Genomic DNA, 18,485 nt, shown 5'->3' on the forward strand with positions numbered 1-18,485 from the left:
AATCGAATAATAACTATTCGTAAATGCGAATATTTCTCGTATACTTTTCAAATATTTTGAAATGTCAACTGCGCCTAAATAAACATAAAATTTCACCAAGAGTAAGGAAAATTTTCACCCCCATGGGCATAGTATGAACATACAACCTAAGAACTTGCGTCGTGGAATAGGCTACGTCACTTAGGTAGCCTTACTTTACAGACTGTACAGCGATCGTTCGCGCTCTCTGAAAGAATTCTGTCTCTCTGAAGCCTCTCTGAAAGAGGCTACTTGTTTTCTCGTAATGCTTAACGTGTGCTTTTATTAAGCAACGCTTTGTCACGTACTATGTAATAACACAATATGGCTAATTTCAAGAATACTGGGATGTGAATAACATTTTACACTAGTTGTGACAGCAGCTCATAATTGTTCGAAAAATATTCGAGAAGGATTCAATATTGACACCTGCACTTGCTTATCTTTTTTTGGATGAGCACTTTTCACCGTCTAAGAAAGGCTATCGCTCAACTCGGGACGCGCCCGCATGTATCGGAAGTTTCTCAAATGGTATCGATGGTGCTGTTATCAACGAAGCTTGTGTAATCTTATTGCATGTGCAACGCGAATTGTATAGAACCTTCTGAAAGACGCGCGGGCACCATCGATTACTCTGGAACCTTCCATAGCTCGTGTATGAAAGCCGACGCGCTTGATCGGGAGGTCAGACTTCGACGAATGCCGGCTGTGTTCGCCGCTATCGTTGGGCTTTAAGTGTAGCCTGTTTTTGTGGGCGCAGCTTCGCCCAATAAAGGTTAGTTTCGTCATTCACGGTATTGCTACTGTGTTCTTTACTGTCAATACTACGTGAGCATATTCGATTTGATTTGGTTGGCTTCTGGCACCATTCGATTCGTGTTCAATCCGGTCTCAAAATTCACTATTCGCACACTCCTATAAAAATAGCAATTGAGAGAGAAACATTAAGAGTGGACAGGTCAGGTCTACAAGGAAATGGTGGTTGTGGTCCATATCTCCTGACGCTGTTCTTATTTATTTTTCTATTATACATACTTTCAAGGCCCTAAGGCACTACAGAAAGGAGTGGTACATAACAAAGCAAAGTAATATGCAGACATTGGTATAAAGGAAAACGTTAAGCGATAGCTTGGTAGACTGCTGTTTTGGATGAAGATCTAACTGCGATCTGAATGATGGAAGCAGGGCGGTGTTTCCCGTCGACACTTGTGCGGGATAAAAAAGAACCTTGATACTTGTTCGTTCGGCAGGATGGGGCGACAACTTTATATAAATCTGTGGTCAGAACGGGATCAAACGTAGAAAAGTGGGGTGATAAGTTGATTCTTGAGCGCGTGGTTAGAGTGATAAACCTAGTGGAATATGCAAAGGCGAGCACATTTATGGCGTGATGAGAGATCTGGCAGAACAGGGTTTTTTTCATACATTTTACACTGGAGTGGCGGGTTTAAGCTACAACTAATATAAACGCATCAGACGCTATAAAAAATTGCCGCGGAGCTCATACGTTGACTGTCGACAGTAATGTGATTAGCACTCGAGTAGACACGCCGTGTTTATGAAGTCAGGCTTATTAAACAGCTGTACTAGTCAGTCTGAGACTTTCCTTGCTTCGGCTATATGCGACATACTCCCGTACGGTCCCACTTTGGTATGGCACCCGCTTACCGATTTCGTCCATAATAAGCGCGGCATGAAAAGAGCTACATTACGTTGCAACGAGGACGACGATGGAGTGACAAAGAAGGAATGTGGAAATTATTTCTTTGATTTCACGTGCCAAAATCACGATTTTGATTATGGGGCACTCCCAGGGCATATTTAACGCGCCCCCAATACACAGGACGCGGACGTCTTCACATTTCGGCCTCATCGAACTGCGGCCGCCGCGGCCGGGATTTGATCCCGCGACCTCGCGTTTTACAGCGGAACGCCATAGTTGCTATGCCACCGCGGGGAACACGAAGAAGAAATCGCGTCGATGGAACGAAATGAGGCGGTATTACGATAGTAGCATGACGACAATCAGAAGCAATATTTCAAACGATGACGATTGTAAAAGGACAAGAGCACAACAACGACGGTGACATGAGGACAACGGCATGATGACGAGCGTATGACGACAACCGGATGACGAAGCTGAAATGACGGCGATGGCACTGCCACAACGGCCAAATACGGTGGTATTATGACGGGTGCATGACGACGGCGACGAAATAACGGCAATGACATCACAATGGTGGCATAATCACGATTGAATAACGGCAGCGTGATGCGGTAAATGACGAACAAGAAATGATGTCATTGGATTGGCGAAGGTGGTATGACGACGACGGCATGACAACAATGGGATGACGATACTCAGTTGATGACAATGGCTTCACGACAGCGTGGCGACGATGGCTTGACGACAGTGGTATCACGATGATGCAATCAACAGACTCGGATGTCGAAGTTACAATGATGACGACTTAACAACCGCGACGGCATCCCGGCAGCGGTGTAAGAACGAATGAATGACGACGAATGTATGACGTTGGTGCAGTAACGACCATGGCATGATAAGGACATGAGGACAACATGAGGTCCTCTCTGCTGTTCTTGCGCTGTTATTGAGACTTTAAAGCGTGTTTAACCAACAGGCCCTACCCTACACCCTTAGCAACTGAAAGAATGCCAATGATTAAACGATAGCGGGCGATGATGACAGACGACGGCAGTGTGACAACGATGGCGCGATGGCGGTATGACGAGAGTCTCATGACAAAGCTGGAATGACGACCTCGACTATATGATCAAAGACCACGACGGCATCATGACCCCGAACTTAGTGGCCCAAGCAATTAATTAGACAACGTGCACCACTGGGACGGATTTGAAGGCATGACGATGACAGAATGGGGAGAGTGAGGTGATGATCCTGGAATAACATCGATTGAACGACCACGCCGGTATCAATATGGCGGTGTGAGAACGAATGCATGACGACTGTGTGATGGCTATGGCGTGATGGCGACGAAATGCGAGTGTCGGATGATAAAGCTGAAATTACAGCGATGCAACGACCACGACGGCATCGCTACCACGAGCCAACACCCAGTGGCCAAAATTATTCGACAACTTCGGCCACTGGCTTGGGGAAGAAGGCAAGACGGCGTCGGCATGACCATAGTACGATAGCCCGAAGCTGGAATGACGACAATGGAAAGACCACAACTTGTCATGTCAAGGAGCACATACCTAGTAGTCCAGGCAGGTAAAGGCAGAAAATTGACTATATATATATAAATATATATATATATATATATATATATATATATATATATATATATATATATATATATATATATATATATGTGTGTGTGTGTGTGTGTGTGTGTGTGTGTGTGTGTGTGTGTGTAGAAATAGAGATAGATAGATGGGCTGACGTCAATGCGATGTCGATTCTTAAATATGACGATGGTATAACGACGACACGGTGGTGACTATGACAGGAGGAAAATGAGATGACGACGACACTGATACGACGATGGCGTGGCGACGACGGTATGATGACAACCGGATGAAGAAACGGGAATGACAACGAAGGCACAAGCAAGACGGCATGTCGATGACGTGGTGACAACGGATGTAAGATAGCGTCTGTGTAACGACGACGCAATGGCGACAATGGCATGACAACGGCATGCATGATCACGACAGAATGAAGACGGAATGATTACGACAGAATAACGAACAAAGAATGACGTTGATAGATGGACGAAGGTGGTATGACGGAGACGCATAACGACAATGGGATGAAGAAACTGAAGTGATGACGATGGTATGACGACAACGGTACAACGACGGCGATGGTATGACGAGAGTCGGATGTCAAAGTTATAGTCATGGCGATGAAATGACCACGACAGTATTCCGACGACGATACGACGACGAATGCATGACGACTGTATGTTGACGATGCCGTGACGACGATGGTACAACTGCGTTAGGACAATGGGCTGACGACGAACGCATGATGACAGGCGCGGTAGTGACTGCAACACGAAACCTTTATGACGGCGCGATGACACTCGGATGACGTAGCTAAAAGTGACGCTGAGGCAATGAACACGGGGGCACCATGACGACGCTGTGACGATGGAGACACGATAGCAACTGACGATCACGGCATGATGAGGCCAGAATAATCACGATTGACTGGTGACGATATGAATGCAATACAACGAAGAGGAAAAATTGTCGTCGATGGAACGACGAAGGCAGTATGCTGACTTCTGCATGAGGATACTGGTATGACGTTACTGTGCTGATGACAAATCCGCAATGACGATTACGATACGGTGACCACGACAGCATCACGACCCGGAACACATGCCTAGTGACCCATGCTAATAGCCTGAACCACTGGGTTCGGAGTCGAAGGCGTGAGGACGACACCATGTCTAGTTCAGTGACACCGCGAATAGATTGCAAAAAATGACTGAATACGTTAATAGGCCGAAAAGAATGGTAAGGTTCAATAGATGGACAAGGTAACAAGAGGTCGTAGTGCCCAGTCAGCCTCAACAGTCTGCAGGAGTACGTTTATTCAGGTCAATTAACCACACGGGACCCTGATCAAGAAAAGTAAATATAGATAAGATTTAAAATGGGTTGAAGTGCATACCGAAGGCATTCACAAATCCTGACTGGCAGCTTACCAGTGTCGCTAAAAATAAAGCTGTGCAATTACACTATTCTACCGGTGATAACATAGGGAGTACACACTTTGAGGTTAAGGATAAGGACCACACAATAAGCAATATTATGAAGAATTTTAGGCGTAACCTTACAAAACAGGACGAGAGCGGTGCAGATCAGAGAGCACTTGGCGAAAGCAGATATTCTAGTTGAGATTAAGTGAAAAAATAGAGCACTGCAGGCCATGTAATGCGTAGGACAGATAACTGGTTTAGTACTAGTTACAGAATGGCTGCCAAAGGAAGAGAAGTGCAGTTAAGGACGGTAGAAGGATAGGGGGGGGAGGGTGACGAAATTAGGTAAATTGCGAGGCGCAACTTGGGATCAGCTAGCGCAAGACAGCGGTAATTGGAGATTGCGGGATCGACCTCGTTTTTAGTGGACATCAAAATAGGCTCTGCCTCTGCTACTGGTGATGGAAATCCTTATTTGAGATAGGCCGCGGAACATCACAGACAAGGAACCGTGAAGCGCACTTCAAAAACCGTAAAATGACATGAAAACTTAAAATGGCGCGCAACATTGAAAAATCTCTACACGATGTTGCACTGTCACGACTGCTTTTATGCAAAGGAAAGCAGTTCTTGCCATATCAAACATGAACATATGGTTACTTTATCTACATGCCTTCTGGTATCTCTGCGGGATTATCTAAAAATATAAATAAATGTTTTTTCAATTTTTCTAACACTATAGTCACTAATGAATACCGACTTGCGAAGCGACTAAACCCGTGAGCTGCCTGCGGGTCTCAGGAGGATAAATTTAGCCGCCGCGAGAATGACACCACAGTTTGTGGAAATTATAAGTATATCAAATACGTTTGCACGTAATTCGTTCTGATAAGGCACATGTTTAGGCAAGAGACTGCACACGAATGCATTTGACCCGGAGAAAATCGGCGCCAGTGCTCCGTCATCAGTACGCTTAGTTTTCCAAGTTGTGTCGGACTTCACACATGACTGGATGTTCAGATTAATATTTCTAGTAAGGCTGTTGTGCGAGAAGCTGCTAGGGAGGTGTCGAATGTGAATGAGCAGCATCTCAGAAGGGAGATTGCGGACGACATGCTTCGGGATAAGCATGGAGGGACGGGAACTAGGTAGAATGGATACATACATTTGGCACAGTTTTACTTTTCATGCTTCTTTTCATACTTTGCAAATTTTGCTCGAAAGAAAAAACAGCGTTTGGAACAGCACGGCAGAGAACCACAAAAAAAAAAACGTTAGAGAGCGTGTTTCACCCTACATCAGATAAAATTGAGGAAGTTGTTACACACGGCTTGGATAATGTGGCCACAGCAATGTGATAAAGCGCGCCGGCGGAGCAACATTCGTGGCCATGGACAAGAACGGCACCGAGAGCGGCGCTGCTGCGCCGGCGTTGAGAGCGCCGCGTGCGAAGCAAAATTCTATAGCGGGTGGTACTCCTTTCCCACCTCTCGTTCGCACCGCCTTGATTGCCTCCTGCACTGCGCGTGTTTGGGCACGTTGCGTGCCGCGCGCGGTGTGTGCCTACGTGTGTGCGCGTGGACATTTCATTCGAAGGGCGATGTACAGTCTGTTTCACATTTAGGGGAAACCTCGGAGCGTATTGCATGGCAATGCGGCGAGCGCTTGAGTCAGACGGCGGCAGCAGCTCGCGCAGGAGCTCGAGGGGCGGGATCTTGAACGGCGTCGTCTGCTACGGCGACGCGCGCTGGCCGCATTGTCGGGAAACCTTCTACTGTCAGTTGCAGGGCACCGATATCGTTATTGCGTGAAATTAGCCGGTATTATTTACTAAGCGTTGTGCGACGCCCACTGATAAGCCTCGAAGGCAAGTTCATCGCTGCAGGGCAGTCATAGACGACGTACTGATTCCATACATTCTTGACGGCCCGTTTCTGGAAGGCGACTACAGTAACCTCTCAGTTGTACGAACGTCGGTTTATCGAATATTTCAGAATAACGAACTTTTTAAAAATCCCCGGCAGCTTTCTTATAGATTCTATGCAAAAATGTTTCACTTAAACGAATTTCGGAACAGTCAATATTTCAGTTTAACGAACTCGCTCAGAGGACCAAGACTTATTTTTACGACCCACGTGGTGTGTTTTCCATCGGCTCCGTTCAGCCTTCCAGTTTTAAGTAACAACGGCAATTCGCGTGCCTACTTTCGAGATGAGTGTGATGAAACGGAAGCAGTTGTCTCTCTCGGACAAGCTGGAAATCCTTCAGCGCCTGGACAACGGTCAAAGGCAAGTGAACGTTGCAAAGGACTATGGAATTGCACCGTCGACGTTGTCAACGATTGTGAAACAAAAATCGAAGCTTGAAGAAGAAACTTCGATGAATCCCGCCAGGAAACTACTCTGCATGGGGTGGACGATGCCGTTGCGGTATGGCTTCGCGACCTACGATCTCAAAACATTCCAGTGTCCGGCCCGTGATACAGGGCAAAGCGAAGGAATTTGCTCTTCTTCTGGACGTTCGCGCCTTCGAAGCAAGCAGTGGATGGCTTACACGATTTCGGGATAGGCATGGGATCGCGTGGAAAACGATTTGCGGTGAAAGCAAGGATGCCGACCAAGCGGCAGCGAGAACCTGGAGGGATGAGGCTGTAGCTGAAGTTGTAGGGTACGTTGGAAAGTTGAGAGACTTTGTGTCTCAACAGCAAGCTGTGCCAGAAGAAGTGTACAAAAACATTGACTCTTTGGACAGTTTTGTTACTTCCTGTGCTTTAAAAGTACAAGTGCAGAAGAAGATTACAGATTTCTTTTCTAAGTGAGAAAGGCAGCATTATAACTGTTATGAACCTTGCACTTGTTGATATGTACAAATTCCATTTCACACATTTCTAACACTATGGATGCCATGTCTTTTGCTCCATGAATTGCACTTCAAACTTTTGACTCTGTATGCCATGTCTTATGTTGGTCTAGTGAATATTCAGTTTAGTGAACTTTCAGTTATGCGAACTATTTTCTTCGGTCCGTTGAAGTTCACTCAAGTGAGAGTTCACTGTATATATTCTAACGCGAACGCGATAGGTCGCCGATCCACACTGCTCGTGTTGTGCAAGAACTGCTGGAAGAGCGTGCAGTCACTCTCTTGTAGTGGTTGCCTCAATCCCCGGGCGCCAACATCATTTAAAATGTCTGGGGCTCGTTGAAAGTATCGCTGCCGCACCATCCCCTCTATCAGTCGCCCGAGGATAGGCTTCGATCCACCATCGTCAGTGACTGAGACGCGCTGCGAATGAACACATCCCTGATCAAGTCATTATACACTTCACTGCCTTCCAGGATGAGCGCTGTCATCGCTGCCGCTGGAGACATGACGAGATACTAACTGAAGTTCCGAGAGTGACGTGTCCAATTCACCGCCGGCGGGCAGGGTCTGTCTGGTGTAGTGAATGATTGTCGAGAAAACTCACTTCCAGCTCATTGTCTTAACTTAAAACATTCCTTTGATCGTATCCGTTTGTTTCATCGTGTTCGACGCCCGTAGTTATCATTGTTGAATGCTTTGTTTCCTTTTGAGTCAAAGAAAGACTGAGCACGTTGCGCGCACATCTTGGTGAGTCTTGTCGCTGCTTATTACGGTAGCACAAACAGTGAAGAAATATATGTGCACGCGCTCAGTACCCCGGCCTTTCGAAAGAACAAACGAAGCACGCTGTCAAAAGGAGTTTGTGGAACTCCATTATCGCCAATGAAGGCTCAGAGTTTGGCGACGCACAAAGTTTAGTGAAGGATATCAGCTCAGCTCCCGCAGTACCGATGAAATCGGTGCACTGCCTCTGACAGTAGACAGTTTTAGCAGAGCGTTTGCTTGCGCTCCGCTCCGCACACGTTTCACGCGCGCCGGTGGCTGCACAGAATGCATTGATTTCGCTTGTCTAACAAGAGCGCCTTCCAGAGATGCCACTGACGTGCTCTCAGCTTGGCGGTAAAACTATTACGAAAGCAACTACACGCTCCCTGACGCACCGCTAAATCAGGTTCCTAGCGGAACGTGGTCAGCGTCCCACGTTCCGCTGCCGCTATGTGTGCTGTGCGCACGCGCGTCAGTGTTCCCAGTAGCGTTTTGCTGAGCGGCTGCCTGCCAATTGTTGTGATAGGCCGGTCTGAGCGGAGCGGACCGTAAACGCTCTGCTAAAACTCTCTAGTAGCACGCTTCCCGACAATGCGGCCAGCGCGCGCCGCCGTAGCAGACGACGCAGATCACGACTCCGCCCCTCGAGCGTCTGCGCCTGCTCGAGCTGCTGGCGCCGCACGACTCCATTGCTTGCCGCATCGCGATGCAGTACGTTCCGAGTTTTCCCCTAAGTGTGAAACAGACTGTACACGCTTCTATTTGCCTGTAAGAAGATCGGTACGCTTGACGATTATTTTTATGGCTGCAATGCGGCGAAAGGGCAGCGTCTGCTTAACCATATAAGTGGCGCTGAGCAGGTAATTGGAAACGACATCGTATGTGCCACCGGAAAGACCGTCAGCACATACGATGCGGCACATACATGCGGCACATATGAGCTAAAGTCATTTGTGCAGTTTCTGACAAAATGTTTGCTACAAATCTGTGTTGTCTCTGATGGCGACAACGGACTTCCATCGACAATGTGCGGAAATAAACAAAATATATCGCTGCATAGCACAAGTACGACATGCGCACACAACTTTAACTAGTACGTCCCCCACAATATAGAATAGAGGCAGCAATGTAAATAGCTTGGCCATTTTTTAACAGTGCTCAAGAGGCGGAAGTTGAAAGTATTAGTAATCATTTCTGCTTCAGCAATGCCAGCGCGACCAAGATGCGGGCGTGTATCGTCCAGTAACTCGATCGATCGGTGCAATGGTGAAGCGGGAATGAACTCCGGCCATGTTCAATGCATCGTGTACATATTCAATTTCTCGGCACGCGTGAACTTCGGCCACTGCTAGCGCATACAACAGAAGCGGTTCCCATTCTTGGGCAACGCACACACAAACGAAACACGAGAAAGAAGACAGGGCAAGCGTTGATGATTATGTACCGAGTAATTATTAACTTCATGCGGGTTACATATAAAAACCGTCATACACTCAGGAGTGATCAATGAACGAGCTCGCTTCGTTTGCCAGTTGTTTACTTCGTTCGGCCACTAACCCATGTCTGTCGTCTGCTTTTTTCGCATCATTTTCTTGTGAATTGGCAGAATTTCACTGGTGGCATCAACCATTTCGTGTTTACATTGCTGTCGAGACAGTTAACAACACAATAATAATTTCCGGTCATCCGAAGAGGCGCCGTCGCAAACAAGAGACGTTTCGCGCGCAGCACGAACTAAACGCGGGCGCGACCGCTAAAGGGAAGCGGCGGCGGAAACCTACACCCGTTGGAGATGAAATCGTTCCGCCAGGGGAGAAACGAGCGCTGGCGTCTAGGATGAAACTTGGCGTGCGGTCGTCCATGGCACTCGGGTAGATGCGAATGACTGACGGACCTACGGTGACACGTTCAATTTTCTGAACGTTAATGCACGTTGCCTCGTGAAGCAGATAGCCGATTGAGTAGATTGTTGCAGAACATGAACCATGCGTAGCCGTCGTAAGCAGCCTGCGCGCGCCTATACAGAATTTCGAATCTGTCCGCCAGGATACGGCCGTTGACAGAAACGACCGCAACAGAGGCAGAGGCATCGCCATCTTTATTGATAATATGCGTATTCCGTAGTTGGCTGGAACCCTACGTGAAAGGTTTACAGTTGCAACTATTAGTATGTTTGACTGAAATACACATTTTGTGTATTTCGGTGAAACACACTTGCAGTAATGGAGTAGACATATCCCAGAGTCTAAGCCCCGAGGAAGTTGATCTCCTGAAACGTGGTCTAACGTTTGGTCCGACGAACAACGCAGGAAACGAATACGAACTAGACAAGGATATAACAGAGTTTTCGAGACGCATGCGCATCAAGGACTTCTTTTTCGATAGACCGAACGCAGGAAAACAAGATATAAACTCTCTTAGACTACCTAGCACGTGGGCACCGGAAACCGAACAGTGCCCAGATCTGGATTTATACATAAGGCTCATATCAAAGGAAACTATAGAGTCAGCGCAGCATTGCCGGAAACGCGAAAGTTTGTCCCCCACTCAACACCGAATCCTTAATAATTTGCTAAAAGGATGGATGGATGGATGGATGGATGCGAAACCTTAATGAAGGTGCTGAGGTACGCGACTCAGCGCGCTGCGGGCCGCTCCCACGTTGCGACAGTCAGGTCATGCCCGACCGCCGCATCACGGGCCCTCTGGACAGCCCATAGTTGCGCCCTGGCATCGGGGCTCTTAATAGCGGAGAGCCACTTGTCCTCATTGATTTGTTCTGTGCCTCGTAACGAGGGGCGACGCCAGAGCATATGGTCTAGGCTAGCGATGTCATTGCAGTGCCAGAACTAGTGGTATATGTGTCGGAATAAAGCTTGTGGAATAAAGCCGGGCTGGGATACGAGCCTGTTTGCAATAATCTGAGGGTCAGTGCCTGCGCTCTATTTAACTTCTTGTGTGGAAGGGGAAAGTCTCTCCTGCCGAGATTAAAGTGCTGCGCAATTCCATTGTATGTGTACGGTTGAACTCTGTTCTCCACCACTGCGGGCCGGCGTTGGAGTTCTCCATGATCGCGGAAAGCGAGACCTCGCGCTTTGGAGTGGGCCAGCTCGTTGAGGTTCGTGGGGCCTCCCATGATGGATCCCATGTGAGCGGGGAACCACGTGAGAGTGTGGGGGGCGATGCTTTTGCCGTCGAGGATGCGACTGGCTTCCTTACACACGGCGCCAACGCTGAAGGCGCGGATCGCTGCCCTGGAGTCGCTGAAGATATCGGCATGTTTGTCGTCCAGGAGGGCCAAGGCAATGACCACTTGCTCGGCCGCACGCGACGACGTGCTTCGTACCAAAGCGCCGTTAACGGTCGAACCCCTGTGGTTGATCGACACACCGCGAAATTGCTGCTGTTGCCATAATGGGCCGTGTCAACGAAGCAGCTGCCGCCAAGGAGTTCTGTCGCGCGGCGTAGGAGCGCCACCGCCCTGGCCTTCCTTCTTTCTACGTTGCGCTGGGGATGCATATTGCGCGGGGCGGGCGATATGATGATGTTATCGTTCTGCTCTTTTGGAAGGCCCTGGTAGGCGTCTTCGACAGTGGCCGGGGGAACCGCCATCTCTGTTAGGAGTCATCTACCCGCCCTGGTGCCGGAGAGCCTGAGAATCTGTGCCCTTTCTTGTGTTTCTGCAATTTCTTCCATGGTATTATGAATACCCAACTGCAGGAGTCGGTAGGTGCGTGTGTAGTTTGGTAGTCCGAGCGCGCTCTTGATCCACCTCCTTATCATGGCAGTTAGCTTGTCTCGCTCGGCCCTCTTCCAGACGGAGCGTACGTCTTCACGTGCGTAGCGGCCATGCGAAAAGAAGGATATTGTAATAAAACCAGCAGACAAAGGCGGCAGTATCGTAATCTGGCCTATAGGAAAGTACATAAATGAAGCCTCCAAACAACTCAACAACCACACCCATTACAGAAAACTCGACTCTAACTCAACTTCAGATTACACCAATACTGTGAAAAACACAATAGCGGAACTCCTGTCCAGGGAACTAATCACGCAATCTAAATATCGCTTCATGATGCCCAAGAAGAGAAAAGCAGGCCGCTTTTATATTCTTCGTAAACTACATGAAGTTCCGGTCGAAGAAATATTTACAGCAGAAATTCCAGGTCAGCCTATCGTGTCTAATAACAACACACATACTGAGTCACTATCTAAATTCTTAAGTCACCAGCTGGTCAAACATCTCCACCACCCTCCCATCTCTTGTTCAAGACACGCCGTACTTCCTTCGGATGATCGACGGCATCAACGCCAACCAAATCCTTTCCGACCGCGCTTGTTTAGTCACTTTGGATGTTTCTGCCCTTTACAGCAGCATACCCATGAGTGAAGGAATTGAAGCCGTTTTTAAATCCCTCGCAGTCAATCCCAAAGCGCACGCTCTTCAAGTTTACATGTCGCTCTATAGGTTAGTTCTCACGCTCAACTATTTCGAATTCGATTCTGTTCACTACCTGCAAACTTTCGGCACTAACATGGGAACACCATTCGCTCCCACGTGTGCGAACATTTTCATGGGACAGCTTAAAGCAGACCTGTTGAAATCCTACCCTTTGAAACCCCACACCTATCTTCGTTACATTGACGACATATTTATAATATGGGAACACGGCACAAGCGCATTAACCGACGTAATTAGCCATTTCAATCGCTTTCACCCGAGTATTAAATTTATCGCTCACCACTCTCAGAGTCAGATCAACTTCCTGGGCACGACGGTCTACATAGAAAACGGAAAACTGAGAAAGACACTTTGCCGGAAGCCTACGGATAGCCAGCAATATTTAGACTACAAGTCATCACCCGTGACACTGCAAGCAAGGAATTTTTCTCGGACAAGCGAAACGAATAAGAAGAATCTGCAGCGAAGACCACGATTATATCCACCACCTAAATGATCTTAAAACAACGCTAGCAGAAAGGAACAATGCCCAAGTTGCTCTCCATAGAGCTTATGATGTCGCGTCAAGATTGGAGAGACAGTCGGAATTGGCGAAGAAACAGCCCACACTGGAATGTGACAGACCGCCGGCCTGCATAGTAATATATTCTAATGCACTCCCGAACATAAACAACATCCTACGAAAATACCACCCAATATTATCAAGCAACGAGCGTCTGAGAAAAGCGTTCCCGGTGGTACCTAGCGTCGCAACAAGAACTTCAAAGACATGCTAGTGCACGCAAAAGTTGGCCAGCAGCATTCGCCCTTAATAAAAGCATGTTGTCGCGCCAGGGGCAAAACCTGCACGCACCTTGAAAGTGACATTAAAATTAAAAGCACCGCAAATAGTTATAGACACGAAGTCAAATATAGCTTCACTCTTACAAGTTCGGATGTGATTTACATGCTTCAATGTTTCTTCTGTAAGAAACACTATATCGGTGAAAGAGGACAATCAATGAACGTGAGAATAAACGGACATCGTGCGGACACAGCATAACAGCTTCCCAAAGCCGTCGCCGAGCATTTCAACCAACCAGGTTATAACTTTGATGAATTTAATCAATACATCCTACGGTCAAATTTCCGTTCTGAACGAAAAAGAAAATACAGAGAATCATACCTTATTTATAAGTTCAAGACATTGCAACCAATAGGCAACGTTTCAAAGGGAGCCTTGGAATCTATTCGCTATGCTAAATTTCAACCTAAAGGCAACAACACTTAGTTTGGTTTCTTAGCGTTTCTTTTTTTCTATTTCTTTCCTTCTCCTTTTCCCGTCTTTCGCCGTTTATTTATTTATTTATTTATTTATTTATTTATTTATTTATTTATTTATTTATTTATACCATCTCAGCATTCTCCTTTCTCCCTTTTCTTTTTTTTACGGGCACCAGCTTCGGTTTCTGCCGCTCCTTCTATTATCTCTTTCACAGACAGGATAGCCTACGACCACCAGTTAAACAGGTCATAGAGGGCTGCTGTGCACGCCGTTGACATGCCCTCTGACACGCGGGCGTTTACACGTGATTGAAAGATGGCCGGGTCCCTGGCCTTGTGCACAGCACTCCTTTATTCTCAATTCGACACGCTAACACACCTTCGCTCGTTGTCGCACCCACCCGCCTTACGCCCTCTCCCCTTTAGAAGAATCCCTCCTATATGTACTGTGGCGAGGAAAGCATATGTCGCCTTGAAGAAGACAAGTCCACTGTCGAAACGTTGGCTCCTGCTTTCACCTTGTTCTCGTTTTGCTCATCGTCTTGAATTTCCATCTCCCGCCTTCCCTGTGCTTTCTCTACACCACATTTGTATGTTTAGAATGCAAAGACACTTGCCCGTCGCTTTTGTGATGTTATGCCATTCAGTATATGAAAGAAATGGTCAAAGTACTCCCTGCTTTCAAGTCCACCAGACATATAAAGGGTTTGGTGCAGAATTTATCTCGATGCAGTGGTGTATCACCCTCCTGGTGAAGGTGCCATTGCTATCAATGCTATGAGTGACATTCATCAGGAGTTGTAAATAGAAGGCAAGCATCTTATTAGTGCCAGGGAGTATAACTTACCGGACTTTAACAGAGAAGAAATGGAGCCGTAGACGCATGATCATGAAGTGGGTTATCAGGCCACTGATAGGCGTTTTCCAATCAGGCTCAAGCAGATCACAAGCGTACGCGGTCTCAAGGCAATAGCGTGCCAACTATCGAAATCGTCTTCTTTAGTGATTACGTTGTCGCGTATAAAGGCGTTGTTGAAGCATGACACCTTTCCTCCCTGGCATTTCGGACGACTCGATTCTAGGTGTGACTATTATTTGAGGTATATTTTGGCAAAAAAAGGTACAGAAATTCTTAGGATTGCGTACTAATGCATAAGCATTGTTTGACTCTGTTGTGGCTTTTTTTTCGCTTAGTTTTGCTTACTTTTCCTAGCCTATGCTCGTATACCCATGGCCTTTCCGGTGGCAAAGAGTGCTAAGGCTTTAGTAGGCAGTTGTCAGATTTTCTCGCCGCACCCAGCCCATTCAATGCAATCGTACTAATTGAGCTGGAACACCGGGCACCCGTGCGCTTGCCCGAAGCAGAGCGTTTAAAAGGCAACACCAGCTGCCGCAGTAGCGCGCGAGGCGGTGCGTGAGGGGAAAGCGCATCGCCGCGATACCATGTCACGCTCGTTGTCACTCTCGCAAGTTTGTGTTATGAGCGCTTCCCTTGTCCACGCAAGCTCTCGCCTTCGTCAGCGTCCTTATGGAGGGGCCGAGACTTGTCATCATCATCATCAGCCTGGTTATGCCCACTGCAGGGCAAAGGCCTCTCCCATACTTCTCCAATTACCTCGGTCATGTACTAATTGTGGCCATGTTGTCGCTGCAAACTACTTAATCTCATCCGCCCACCTAACTTTCCGCCGTCCCCTGCCGTGCTTCCCTTCCCTTGGCATCCCGTCCGTAACCATTATTGACCATCGGTTATCCTCCCTTCTTATTACATGTCCTGCCCATGCCCATTTCTTTTTCTTGATTTTAACCAAGATGTCATTAACTCGCGTTTGTTCCCTCACCCAATCTGCTCTTATCCCATAACGTTACACCCATCATTCTTCTTTCCATATCTCGTTGCGTCGTCCTCAACTTAAGTAGAACCCTTTTCGTAAGCCTCCGGGTTTCTGCCCCGTAAGTGAGTACTGGTAAGACACAGCTGTTATACACTTTTCTCTTGAGGGATAATGGTAACCTGCTGTTCATGATCAGAGAATGCCTGTCCAACGCACCTCAGCCCATTCTTATTCTTCTGATTATTTCCGTCTCATGATCCGGATCCGCGGTCACTACCTGCCCTCAGTACATGTATTCCCTTACCACTTCCAGTGCCTCACTACCTATCGTAAACTGCTGCTCTCTTCCGAGACTGTTAAACATTACTTTAGTTTTCTGCAGAAAAATTTTTAGACCCACCCTTCCGCTTTGCCTCTCCAGGTCAGTGAGCATGCATTGTAATTGGTCCCCTGAGTTACTAAGCAAGGCAATATCATAAGCGAATCTCAAGTTACTAAGGTATTCTCCATTAACTCTTATTCCCAATTCTTCCCAATCTAGGTCTCTGAATACCTTCTGTAAGCACGCAGTGAATAGCATTGGCGAGATCGTATCTCCCTGCCTGACGCCTTTCTTTATTGGGATTTTGTTGATTTCTTTATGGAGGACTACGGTGGCTGTGGAGTCGCTACAGATATCTTTCAGGATTTTTACATACGACTCGTCTAAACCCTGATTCCGTAATGCCTCCATGACTGCTGAGGTCTCGACAGAATCAAACGCTTTCTCGTAATCAATGAAAGCTATACATAAGGGTTCGTTATATTCCGCACATTTCTCTATCACCTGATTGATAGTGTGAATATGGTCTATTGTTGAGTAGCCTTTACGAAATCCTGTCTGGTCCTTTGGTTGACAGAAGTCTAAGGTGTTCCTGATTCTATTTGTGATTACCTTAGTAAATAGTTTGTAGGCAACTGACAGTAAGCTTATCGGTCTATAATTTTTCAAGTCTTTGGCGTCCTCTTTCTTATGGATTAAGATTATGTTGTCGTTCTTCCAAGATTTCGGTACGCTCGAGGTCATGAGGCATTGCTTATACAGGGTGGATAGTTTTTCTAGAACAATCTGCTCACCATCCTTCAACAAATCTGCTGTTGCCTGATCCTCCCCAGCTGCCTTCCCACTTTGCTTAGCTCTTAAGGCTTTCTTTACTTCTTCCGGCGTTACTTGTGGAACTTCAAATTCCTCTAGACTATTTCTCTTCCATTATCGTTGTGGGTGCCACTGGTACTCTATAAATGTCTATAGAACTCCTCAGCCACTTGAACTATCTCATCCATATTCGTAATGATATTGCCAGCTTTGTCTCTTAACGCATACATCTAATTCTTGCCTATTCCTAGTTTCTTCTTCACTGCCTTTAGGCTTCCTCCGTTCCTGAGAGCATCTTCAATTCTATCCATATAATACTTCCTTATGTAAGCTGTCTTACGCTTGTTGATTAACTTGGAAAGTTCTGCCAGTTCTATTCTAGCTGCAGGGTTAGAGGCTTTCATACATTGGCGTTTCTTCATCAGATCTTTCGTCTCCTGCGATAGCTTACGGTTTTCCTGTCTAACGGAGTTACCACCGACTTCTATTGCACACCCCTTAATGATGCCGATAAATTTGTCGTTCATTGCTTCAACACTAGGGTTCTCTTCCTGAGTTAAAACTGAATACCTGTTCTGTAGCTCGATCCGGAATTCCTCTATTTTCCCTCTTACCGCTAACTCATTGATCGCCTTCTTAGGTACCAGTTTCTTCCGTCCCCTCCTCAGGTCTAGGTCAATTCGAGTTCTTACCATCCTATGGTCACTGCAGCGCACCTTGCCGAGCACGTCCACATGTTGTATGATGCCTGGGTTAGCGCAGAGTTGAAGGTCTATTTCATTTCTAGTATCGCCATTTGGGCTCCTCCACGTCCACTTTCGGCTATTCCGCGTACGGAAGAAGGTATTCATTATCCGCATGTCCATTCTGGTCTGCAAACTCTACTAATAACTCTCCCCTGCTATTCCTAGAGCCTATGCCATATTTCCCCACTGAGTTGTCTCCAGCCTGCTTCTTGCCTACCCTGGCATTGAAGTCGCCCATCATTGTAGTGTATTTTGTTTTGACTTTACCCATCGCCGATTACACGTCTTCATAGAAGCTTTCGACTTCCGTGTCAGCATGACTGGATGTAGGGGTGTAGACCTGTACGACCGTCAATTTGTACCTCTTATTAAGTTTCCCAACAAGACCTGCCACCCTCTCGTTAATGCTACAGAATTCCCGTATGTTACCAGCTATATCCTTATTAGAGTTTTGTTTCTTCTATCTTGTACGTCGGGGAGCTGGGAACTAGTCAAGCTGACTTGCCAGCTTTTTTTCCCCGCACTCCGTCACTTCATGAGTGAAATAAAGATTATTATTATTAATAACGAATCTGACTTCTAGTTCACGTCTCTCCGCTAAGCCCCGGTAGCACAGGACGTGCCCGCTTTTTAGCACTGCATATGCTTCTTTCGTCCTCCTAACTTCACTGAGCCCTATTATATCCCATTTACTGCCCTCTA

The 18,485-nt window shown here is 46.9% G+C and overlaps 1 protein-coding gene across 5 annotated transcripts in view; it reads left to right on the top strand.

Moving 5' to 3' along the window:
* The window catches only part of LOC126539910 (uncharacterized), a 107,780-nt gene that overhangs the window by 11,928 nt on the left and 77,367 nt on the right, over positions 1-18,485 (top strand). The gene's annotated exons all lie outside the window — the stretch shown is intronic.

This window comes from Dermacentor andersoni, chromosome 2, assembly GCF_023375885.2.
Source record: "Dermacentor andersoni chromosome 2, qqDerAnde1_hic_scaffold, whole genome shotgun sequence".
NCBI classification, from domain to species: Eukaryota; Metazoa; Arthropoda; class Arachnida; order Ixodida; family Ixodidae; genus Dermacentor; species Dermacentor andersoni.